The sequence below is a fragment of the Xiphophorus hellerii genome, chromosome 14 (genome assembly GCF_003331165.1).
Source record: "Xiphophorus hellerii strain 12219 chromosome 14, Xiphophorus_hellerii-4.1, whole genome shotgun sequence".
Classification (NCBI taxonomy): Eukaryota; Metazoa; Chordata; class Actinopteri; order Cyprinodontiformes; family Poeciliidae; genus Xiphophorus; species Xiphophorus hellerii.
In genome coordinates this window covers 28226703-28236453 of record NC_045685.1, presented here as the reverse complement: position 1 = coordinate 28236453, position 9751 = coordinate 28226703, and the positions used below count along the sequence as shown (strand labels likewise).

Here is a 9751-nt window from a genome sequence, read left to right as displayed (position 1 = left end):
CAGCGCCCTCTGGTGACAGGATGTCGGCATAACATTCATTTTTAAATTGCAGACTTGTTATTCCAGATGCCACACCTGCAGTTTCATCGCTTCCTGTTTAGGAGTTGAACATCAGGTTTTGTTTTTATCTCTTTACTCGGTTCTGGTTCTGGTTCTGGTGTTTGTCTGGATTCCAGGTGTTAGAAAATGTCCGCAGTTACCTGGCTGCTCTGCGGACTCTCTCTGCTCTCTGCTCTTCCCGTCTTTGTCTCCGCAGGTGAGTCACTGCTGCAGGTAAACAAGCTGAGGATCAGGAGCAAAACATTACAACCAGTTTTTACACTCAGAAACGGAGAAAATACAAAAACAGAAAAAATATGAAGTGAGATTTAACTTTAAACCGACTGCATTAAACTAAAACCTGTTTGTTTTCGGATCTTTGTGCAGCAGCTTCAGTTTCATTTAGCAGGAAAGTTAAAATGACCGAGGCCTCTAGAGAGATCCCCGCAATGATCTACTGATCAGTTATGCAGCATAATTAAATACTATAAGTCTTTGTTACGGTGGCTGCTGTACTTTATGCTTTAATATAAAGTTATGTGAGGTTTTTACATGAATGTTAATATCTCCTTGTGAAATATCTGAAGTTTTATATTTTTCTTTAGTATAAAAAGGCACAACAAACCTGTGATATAAACAGAAACTTTCCGTAAGTAGGAAAGAAATAAAAATACATCCTAATATGGATTATTTCTGAGTTATTATCGCGGGTAATAAATAATCTGACAGTTTTGATTGTTTTGATTCTAGTCTGAATGGTTTAAAGGGCTTTCAGTGCCGCTCAGACATAAACATGCAGTAAATAAATAAATCGATTTTCAATCAGTTTTTTGCACCAAACAGTTAATAATAATAAACAAGTTTTCACTGAGGCTCTGTAAGAACAATATGAATGAAATAAGTAATTATTGATATGACAGCAGCAGGAGGCTCTGACACTCAGGTGTGTCAACGTGACGTCATCAGGTATGAATTGAAGGTCACTGGTTTTGTGTGTATTAGGAAGCGGTGAGCGGGGCGGTCAGTCCTTGTAAAGTTTGGAGCCTGATAATCAAAATGGAATAAATCAATAATTGTGACAGAACAAAGAAATGATCTGGAGTTGATTGATTAACAGACAGATGAGATTCCAGAGTTAATCCAGTGCAGCTTTTTACCATCATTAGTTTGTTTTATAATAATAAAATGTTTTTATTATTATTAAGTCTTTGGTGCAAAAAACTGATTGAAAATCGATTTATTTCCTGCATGTTTATGTTTGTTAAGGTTGAGATGAAACTGAAGCAGCTCTTTAAACCATCCAGACTAGAACAACAGAGACTCAATCAAAACTGTCAGATGATTTATTACCAACAATAATAACTCAGAAATATAGTTCAAATGTATTTTTATTTCTTTCCTACTTACAGAAGTTTCTGTTTATATCACAGGTTTGTTGTGCCTTTTTATACTAAAGAAAAAATATATAAAACTTCAGATATTTCACAAGGAGATATTAAGATTAATCTAAAAACCTTAAATAATCTTATATTAAAGCAGAAAGTACAGCAGCCACCTTATGAAAGGCTTACAGTATTTAATTATGCTGCATAACTGATCAGTAGATTATTGTGAGGGAACTCAGAATAACGTTTTTCCTCATGTTCCCTGCAGAGCTGCATATAAAATATAAACAACATGGCTGATTGAAAATTTCTCTTTTTATTTTCCTTTAATCAAGAATCTTGATTCTGATGTTTTTATCTTTCAAAGGATGAGAAAAGAACAGAAAATGATCATTAATTTAATAAAAATACCAATTTTAGCATTTATTAACCAAATCCAAGTAATGATATTTTTGTCGACTCTAATCTTCAGCATAATAATTAATTTTTCTTTCAGTCAAGAGAAACATGAAACATTAACAGATTAAGTTGCAGCATGTGAATAATTTAGTTTTTATATTTATTTATTTAACTAAACATGATGAAATATTTCAGGGGAAACTTCAGATTCCTTCAGTTTGACTTTAATATAAATTTAATTTTTTAACTTTATATGACGGCCATCTTTGTTCAGATAATATTCATAACCTGCATACTGGATGAAAATCATTCCTGGTTTTTCCACTTGGCCTCCTGAGGATTAGAGATGGAAATTAATTTGTATTCACAAATAAATAAAGATTTAATTATTATAACTATAATAAGTCAAAACATGTTATGAAAATCTGAAATAACCATCAGCCTCATAAAGCCTGAAAACAGAAACAATTATGAGAAAATTCTGATTTTTATTTTAAATGTTTCTTTTTACAAAATAAATCATTTTAACTCGTCGCCTTGTTTTCCATGTTTTATGTATCATTTAAAAATCAAAACCAAAAACATCCATTTTAATCATAAAAGCAACGTTGCATGATGCTTTAAAAGCAATTTAGAAAGTTTTAATATTAATATATCATCAGCAATAAAACAAAACAGATTATTTTATCAATATATTATTAATAAATCAATTGATCAAGTGATATGTTTGGTGTTGAAGTGTTAATTGATGACAGAAGCTTTAAACCGGATCAGAACCAGCCGCCTCCCTGATGGGCGGTAACCGGGTTTTATTGGACAGATGATGATGTCATCACGTTAAAAAGCATCATATTTTTCATATTTTTCATGTTTTTCATATTTTTCATATTTTTCATATTTTTCATATTTTCTGTGTTTCTCCTCAGATCAGACGATCCGAGCTGAACATGGACAGACAGTCGCTCTGCCGTGCCGCCTGACCAGCAGAGACCCGGTTCTGGTGGTGGAGTGGAGCAGAACCGATCTGGGCTCAGATTACGTTCTCCTGTTTCGGGACGAGCAGATCGACCCGTTTAACCAGCATCCGTCCTATCAGAACCGGGTCGACTGAAGGACCTGGAGAACAGAGACGTGTCTCTGGTTCTGGTGGACGGGACGTCTGATGACAACGGGACGTACGAGTGTCGGGTCGCTCAGACCGGAAAGAACCGCAGGAAGCAACTAATTAGCTCCGTCCACCTGGTTGTAGCTCCGCCCCCTCCTTCAGGTGAGAGTCTGGATCAGAACCAGCAGCTTCCTGGTTCTGGACCTCAGATCAGAAGATGATCTCCAGTCGGGTCAGACTAATTCCTGGTTCTGTTCTGCAGCTCGCTTTGAGAAACTCACAGGAGACCAGAAAACCCGGACCGGATCAGAGGAGGAGGGAGGAAGCCAGGAGCTGTTGACCTCTGACCCTACAGCTGGTACCGCCTCTCCTCTTCCTGTTGGGTTTAGAGATTCTCATTAGATCTGCTTCATTTAAGATTTAATTAAATTTTATTTGTTTTGTCTTTGTTTCCATTTTTCCTCCTTCATCTCCAGCAGATTGTTCACATTAAACCTTGAAATCCAAACTGATGGCAGATCAAATCAAAACTGATCAGTTTTGATTTAAAACTGATCATTAATCAGATAAAGACAAGAGGAACCAAATGTTCAGTCAGAACTTTTTCTCTTTGGGTTCAGAGACCAGCTTCATTTCTTCACCCTCTAAATTCACTGGAAGTTATTTAATGAAGAACAAAACTGAACGATGGTTCTGATGTGATGGTTCTGTTATGATGGTTCTGTTATGATGGTTCTGTTATGATGGTTCTGATATGATGGTTCTGATATGATGGTTCTGTTATGATGGTTCTGTTATGATGGTTCTGTTATGATGGTTCTGATGTGATGGTTCTGTTATGATGGTTCTGATGTGATGGTTCTGTTGTGATGGTTCTGTTATGATGGTTCTGATGTGATGGTTCTGTTGTGATGGTTCTGTTATGATGGTTCTGATGTGATGGTTCTGTTATGATGGTTCTGTTGTGATGGTTCTGTTATGATGGTTCTGTTATGATGGTTCTGATGTGATGGTTCTGTTGTGATGGTTCTGTTATGATGGTTCTGTTATGATGGTTCTGATGTGATGGTTCTGTTGTGATGGTTCTGTTATGATGGTTCTGTTATGATGGTTCTGTTGTGATGGTTCTGTTATGATGGTTCTGTTGTGATGGTTCTGTTATGATGGTTCTGTTATGATGGTTCTGTTATGATGGTTCTGTTATGATGGTTCTGATGTGATGGTTCTGTTATGATGGTTCTGTTATGATGGTTCTGTTATGATGGTTCTGTTATGATGGTTCTGATGTGATGGTTCTGTTATGATGGTTCTGATGTGATGGTTCTGTTGTGATGGTTCTGTTATGATGGTTCTGATGTGATGGTTCTGTTGTGATGGTTCTGTTATGATGGTTCTGATGTGATGGTTCTGTTATGATGGTTCTGTTGTGATGGTTCTGTTATGATGGTTCTGTTATGATGGTTCTGATGTGATGGTTCTGTTGTGATGGTTCTGTTATGATGGTTCTGTTATGATGGTTCTGATGTGATGGTTCTGTTGTGATGGTTCTGTTATGATGGTTCTGTTATGATGGTTCTGTTGTGATGGTTCTGTTATGATGGTTCTGTTGTGATGGTTCTGTTATGATGGTTCTGTTATGATGGTTCTGTTATGATGGTTCTGTTGTGATGGTTCTGTTATGATGGTTCTGTTATGATGGTTCTGTTGTGATGGTTCTGTTATGATGGTTCTGATGTGATGGTTCTGTTATGATGGTTCTGTTGTGATGGTTCTGTTATGATGGTTCTGTTATGATGGTTCTGATGTGATGGTTCTGTTATGATGGTTCTGATGTGATGGTTCTGATGTGATGGTTCTGTTATGATGGTTCTGTTATGATGGTTCTGTTATGATGGTTCTGATGTGATGGTTCTGTTATGATGGTTCTGTTATGATGGTTCTGTTATGATCCTGGATGGTTTGAGACTTTCTGTCATCAGAACGATGGAATAATGGAGGGAAATTCTGATCCATTTAGAGATAATTGATGAAGTGATTGATTTTTCATCAACAGCTGATTAATAATTTAACGTTTGAATTTACTTCACCTACCTGCTAAGATAAACGGTTTCAAGTCATGTCTGAGTTTTTCCACCTGTCTTGTCATGAACCCAGCTGTTGCTAAGCAACCTGTCTGTTTCTAAAACTCACCTGTTTGCTTCTTGTCTGCAGGAAGTGAAGTTGAAGTGACCAAATATGGAGGAAGCCTTGTTGGGGAGGTGCAGCTAGCTGAAGCATTGAAAGGTCTGGAGTTACTGTTAAAAAATGAAAATATTTCACATTTAATCATATTTTTCATATTTATTTCTGACTTGCTTCTGCATCAAATGTCTGCATGTCTTTATTCCTGGTGTGACTCCAGATCATTCAGCAGGTTAGAAGCTGAACTAGAAACAGATCATTAGACATTAATGTGATATTAATATTAATATTATTACATTAGGATGTTGTTGATATTCTAACACAGAGTTTATATCATTGGTCAGTAAATACTGAGAATCAGTCGGATTTAATGATCCTGGTTATCAAACCAGGAGAAAATGTTGGAGACGTTTTATCCAGAAAAATCTCCAAAAATAAAAAAAGAATTTTGTTTCCAAAATTTCCTGTTTCTGTTTTACAGTTCAGTTCGTTCAACAGAACAAGGATGGAGAGAAGAAGAACCAGAGCAGAACGGTTCCTGGACTGATTGTTTCTCTCTTCCTCTTCTCTCTGGTTGTTTCTGCGTTTATTTCTTTAACTCTGTGGAAGAAGAAACGACCTGAAACTCACCGTCCAGTGATCTGACTGAAACTCACCGTCCAGTGATCTGACTGAAACTCATCGTCCAGTGATCTGACTGAAACTCACCGTCCAGTGATCTGACTGAAACTCAACCTGCACCTCAGGCTTCAGGAGAAAAAGCCACCAGAGAGCAGAGTCAGGCTGCAGAGTCAGGCTGCAGAGTCAGGCTGCAGAGTCAGGCTGCAGAGTCAGGCTGCAGAGTCAGGCTGCAGAGTCAGGCTGCAGAGTCAGGCTGCAGAGTCAGGCTGCAGAGTCAGGCTGCAGAGTCAGGCTGCAGAGTCACAGTCAGAGGATCAGAGAAATATGAGTCACAATTTGTCCTACTGAACTTCTATTGATGATTAAAATGATTATTTTACTGTAATTATTTGTAAGAAATCGTTATATTTGTTTAAAAAATGCTTAGGCCTGAAAACAGGTTTTGTTCTTTGGTTTCAATGTAGAATATTTAATTATGCTTTATAATAATTGTAAAAAATAAAGGTAACTACTTCACGGATTTCGCCGATCGGGTTCTTATTGGAACCCAAACCCGTGAAAAACGAGGGTTCACTGTATTCAGAAGAAAACTCTTAAATATTGTCATGAATATTGCAGCTGCAGGCCTGATGCAGAAATATGTTGCAACTTCCCAGCATCTGACTGGATTCTGGATTCAGCTGAAGCCGTTCTGGAGAAACTGGACCCGGAAAAAGTTCTGATGCAGGAAATGAACCAGGATGAAAATATCCAAACACTCGTCTGACTAATTCACCACTTAAATCTCTTCTGATATTTCTGTCGCAAATGTCTGACTTTATAATTTGCTTTTTTCATGCAACTTCTTAACTTTACAAGAAATTATTTCAATTTTAATATTGTAAATTCTTTAGTTTGTTTTCTGGCAAATTTATTCAGCTTTACATCTAAATATTCTTTTTACTTCTATGAATATTCCATGTTTTTTGTTTGTTAGAAGTTTTGTTTTATTTTGTTTGGGTCAAATTTTCTCCTGCATGTAGAAAGTTTTCTTCTTTAATCTATGGTGGCCCTGATTCTCTAGAGTTCAGAGTGTAAAGTAAATGATTGTAGTAATTGTTTGGGTTTTGTCCTTTATGCAGTTTAATTGTCTTACATAAACAGAGTTTTATTTTTCACAGACTGTTTAATCAGAAACTTTTTATTGAGTTTATTTAGGATATAAAATTATCATAAAATAAAAATGTATATAAACAGATACTTGCTTCTTATGTTCCAATGTGCCAAAGTTTGAAAAAATATGTTTTCTTACTGTAACTATAATTGAAATGATCAGATTTGATTTTTCCTGCAAACACATTTCCTACTATTTAAATCAGCTGCAGTAAGAAATGACTGTTTACACAGAAATGAATCAGTGGAGGAGAATATTCTGTTAGGAGTTTGGCTGTTCATTATTAGCATTAATTGTTAACATACACAGGTTTTGTTACAGTGAACCAGTGCAGTCATAGCAACAGTAATAGGTTATGAATAATATATTTTAAACAGGATTGTAAGAAAATAAATCTTTGAAATATAATAACTATTCCTTTTCAATCTATGGTTAATATGATGATGTAATTGTCTGGTTATTGGTTACCTCTGATAACTTCAACACAAGAATCAATACAAACAAGCTACAAGTTCAATTCATCAAAATTGACAGTAAATGGGATTTAACTAAAACAAAACGATTTGAAGCAGTGAACGACGCTCAGACCAGCAACAGCAGCGGCTGAGCACAGGACATGGCCTCCACACCGGCTGGCAACAACCATGGATGAAAAGATCAGCAGAACCAGAACCATCATGCAACCCGGGCTAGGGACGGTCCACCAGGAAGATCTAAAAGGTGATAAATTAATGCTAAATTTGAGCCATTTAACTGATCAAAATAAATACATAAAAATAATAACTTGAGAAGAAAATGAATCAATTTAACCAAACTTAAAATTGGGAGTAAATGTTATTTTTATTCCCATTAAAAAGCAAATGTCCTCAATTCTAGTTCAATGGTTGACAAAAGTTGCTTGTCTAACTAGTTTATAAGCTAAACTAGCAGTTCTGTCTAATAATGAAGATAATAAATTCTCCCATGACAAAATAATTCATTACCTCCTGCACTGCTAGCCAGGAGACAGATACCGTTCCTTTAAAAGTTCAGGAAAAAAAGGTTCAGATCATTTAAATAGAAGCTCAGGTGAACCCGACAAGGTTAGTTATGAAACTTATGAATTTGATTGAAGGTTGTTTTATTTGCAGCATTTAACGCCAGACTAAAGGTTAGTTAATCTTTCTCTCTCTGTATCCATCCATTTTCTGTTCAGCCTTGTCCCTAATGCGGTCAGGAGGGTTGTTCCTGACCACCTCTCACCCTGGACAGGTCGCCAGCCAGGCTGTCGCAGGGCAACTCAGAGACAAACAACCATGCACACACACACACACACACACCTAGGGAGAATTTAGAGAGACCAATTAACCTAACAGTCAGTTTTTGGACTGTGGGAGGAAGCCGGAGTACCCAGAGAGAACCCACCATCCACAGGGAGAACATGGAGACTCAGTGCAGAAAGACCCCGGCCGGGAATCGAACCCAGGACCTTCTTGCTGCAAGGCAACAGCCAGTTAAATCTCTCTGTATCTTTATTTAAACTTATGTAAAGGACCTGAAATTTTACACTAATGTTAAAATATCATGGGTTTTGTTATCAATTTGTTTGTGTAACTAAAACTGTGGATAACAAATAAGTTTATCTCTGACATCAGTCTGAACCGTCAGGAAAACACATTATGGAAAACGAGATGTTTCATTTCAAATTGTGATTCTCAGCAGGTAAACAGATTCAGCCTCATTAGAACAGGCTGACTCTGTTCTCTGTTAGGACTTTAACAGAGTAAAAACAGGACCAGCTTTTCATTACATGCTTTGTCTAATCAAAGTACTAATTGTTTCTGCTTTCAGTTCTGTTTTTACCAGAAGCTGAGAATCTGTCCTATTCCAGCCGCTTTCTTCTGATGAAGACACTTAATATTATGATTAACTCTGTGGAATCATTTAAAGGATTCAAGAAGGTTAACATTTTCTAAACTGGGAAGGTGAAACATTTTAAAGAGGAACAAATTCAACACATTTCCTTAATAAACCTGGTTAACATTTTAAGGAGTGAAACTGAAGTTTCCATATGAAATAAACTGAAACCATGAAAACTGATGGTAACAGAGAACATAATAAAAGAGCCGAATGTGAAACATGGCTGCAATACTTTTATATCATTTCAAATTTATATACTTATTCCCAATTTAAATCAATAAGCTCTATAAACATTGTGTATACTGTTTAACAGGAAATGAAGCCATAAAAATAAAAGCTTCATAACAATAAAATCCTTATTTAGCCTGAAACAAAATCTGAAATATTTAATACGGTTGTTGTTCAGACATTTCAGCCTGAATTTCAAAGCAATGACAACAATGACCAACTGTTAAATCAATGTAGTTGAATTACTATATTAAGTTTAGCTTACTGGCGTTAGCAATGTTTATCTTTATGATTTAAGTTGAATCCATCTTAAGTGGACCTTATATTTCTTCAAAATGTTTATATATTAGAATTTATATTCACAAGTAAGGCATGCAAACCTTAGTGCAGCAATAAATAGAGAACTGCTGAGGTTAATTAAGATTATATGTTAGAGCAGAAATATTATTTCGAGGCCTGATGACCCTCGATGTGGGTCTTCCTCCTCTCATTACCTGATTTCCTTCTAACCTCTCAATAAAGGCCTCTAGAGCCAATAACAGCTTTAAAAAAGAATCAAAAGATGCAGAACCAAGTTACATCTCTAGTTATAAAAATCTTAATCCCTGTAGATTCCATAAAGAATCCATAAGATCCTAACAGTGCAAAATAAAATGAACTGTAATGATAAAGGATCCACTAACTAAAGAATAAAGACTCAGACACTTTTTGCTTTGAGCAGACATGCAGGTTCCAGCTCTG

At 36.2% G+C, this 9751-nt stretch overlaps 2 protein-coding genes and 1 long non-coding RNA gene across 3 annotated transcripts in view; 2 read left to right on the top strand and 1 right to left on the bottom strand.

Moving 5' to 3' along the window:
- Positions 1 to 9751, bottom strand: part of LOC116732561 (muscle M-line assembly protein unc-89-like) — a 444643-nt gene that overhangs the window by 346783 nt on the left and 88109 nt on the right. The gene's annotated exons all lie outside the window — the stretch shown is intronic.
- Positions 1 to 9751, top strand: part of LOC116732614 (high affinity immunoglobulin gamma Fc receptor I-like) — a 75594-nt gene that overhangs the window by 12264 nt on the left and 53579 nt on the right. The gene's annotated exons all lie outside the window — the stretch shown is intronic.
- LOC116732664 (uncharacterized) lies at positions 100 to 5635 on the top strand. Its single transcript, XR_004341832.1, has 5 exons — positions 100 to 256; positions 2750 to 3090; positions 3191 to 3286; positions 5140 to 5211; positions 5591 to 5635. It is a non-coding gene; the product is annotated as an uncharacterized LOC116732664 (long non-coding RNA).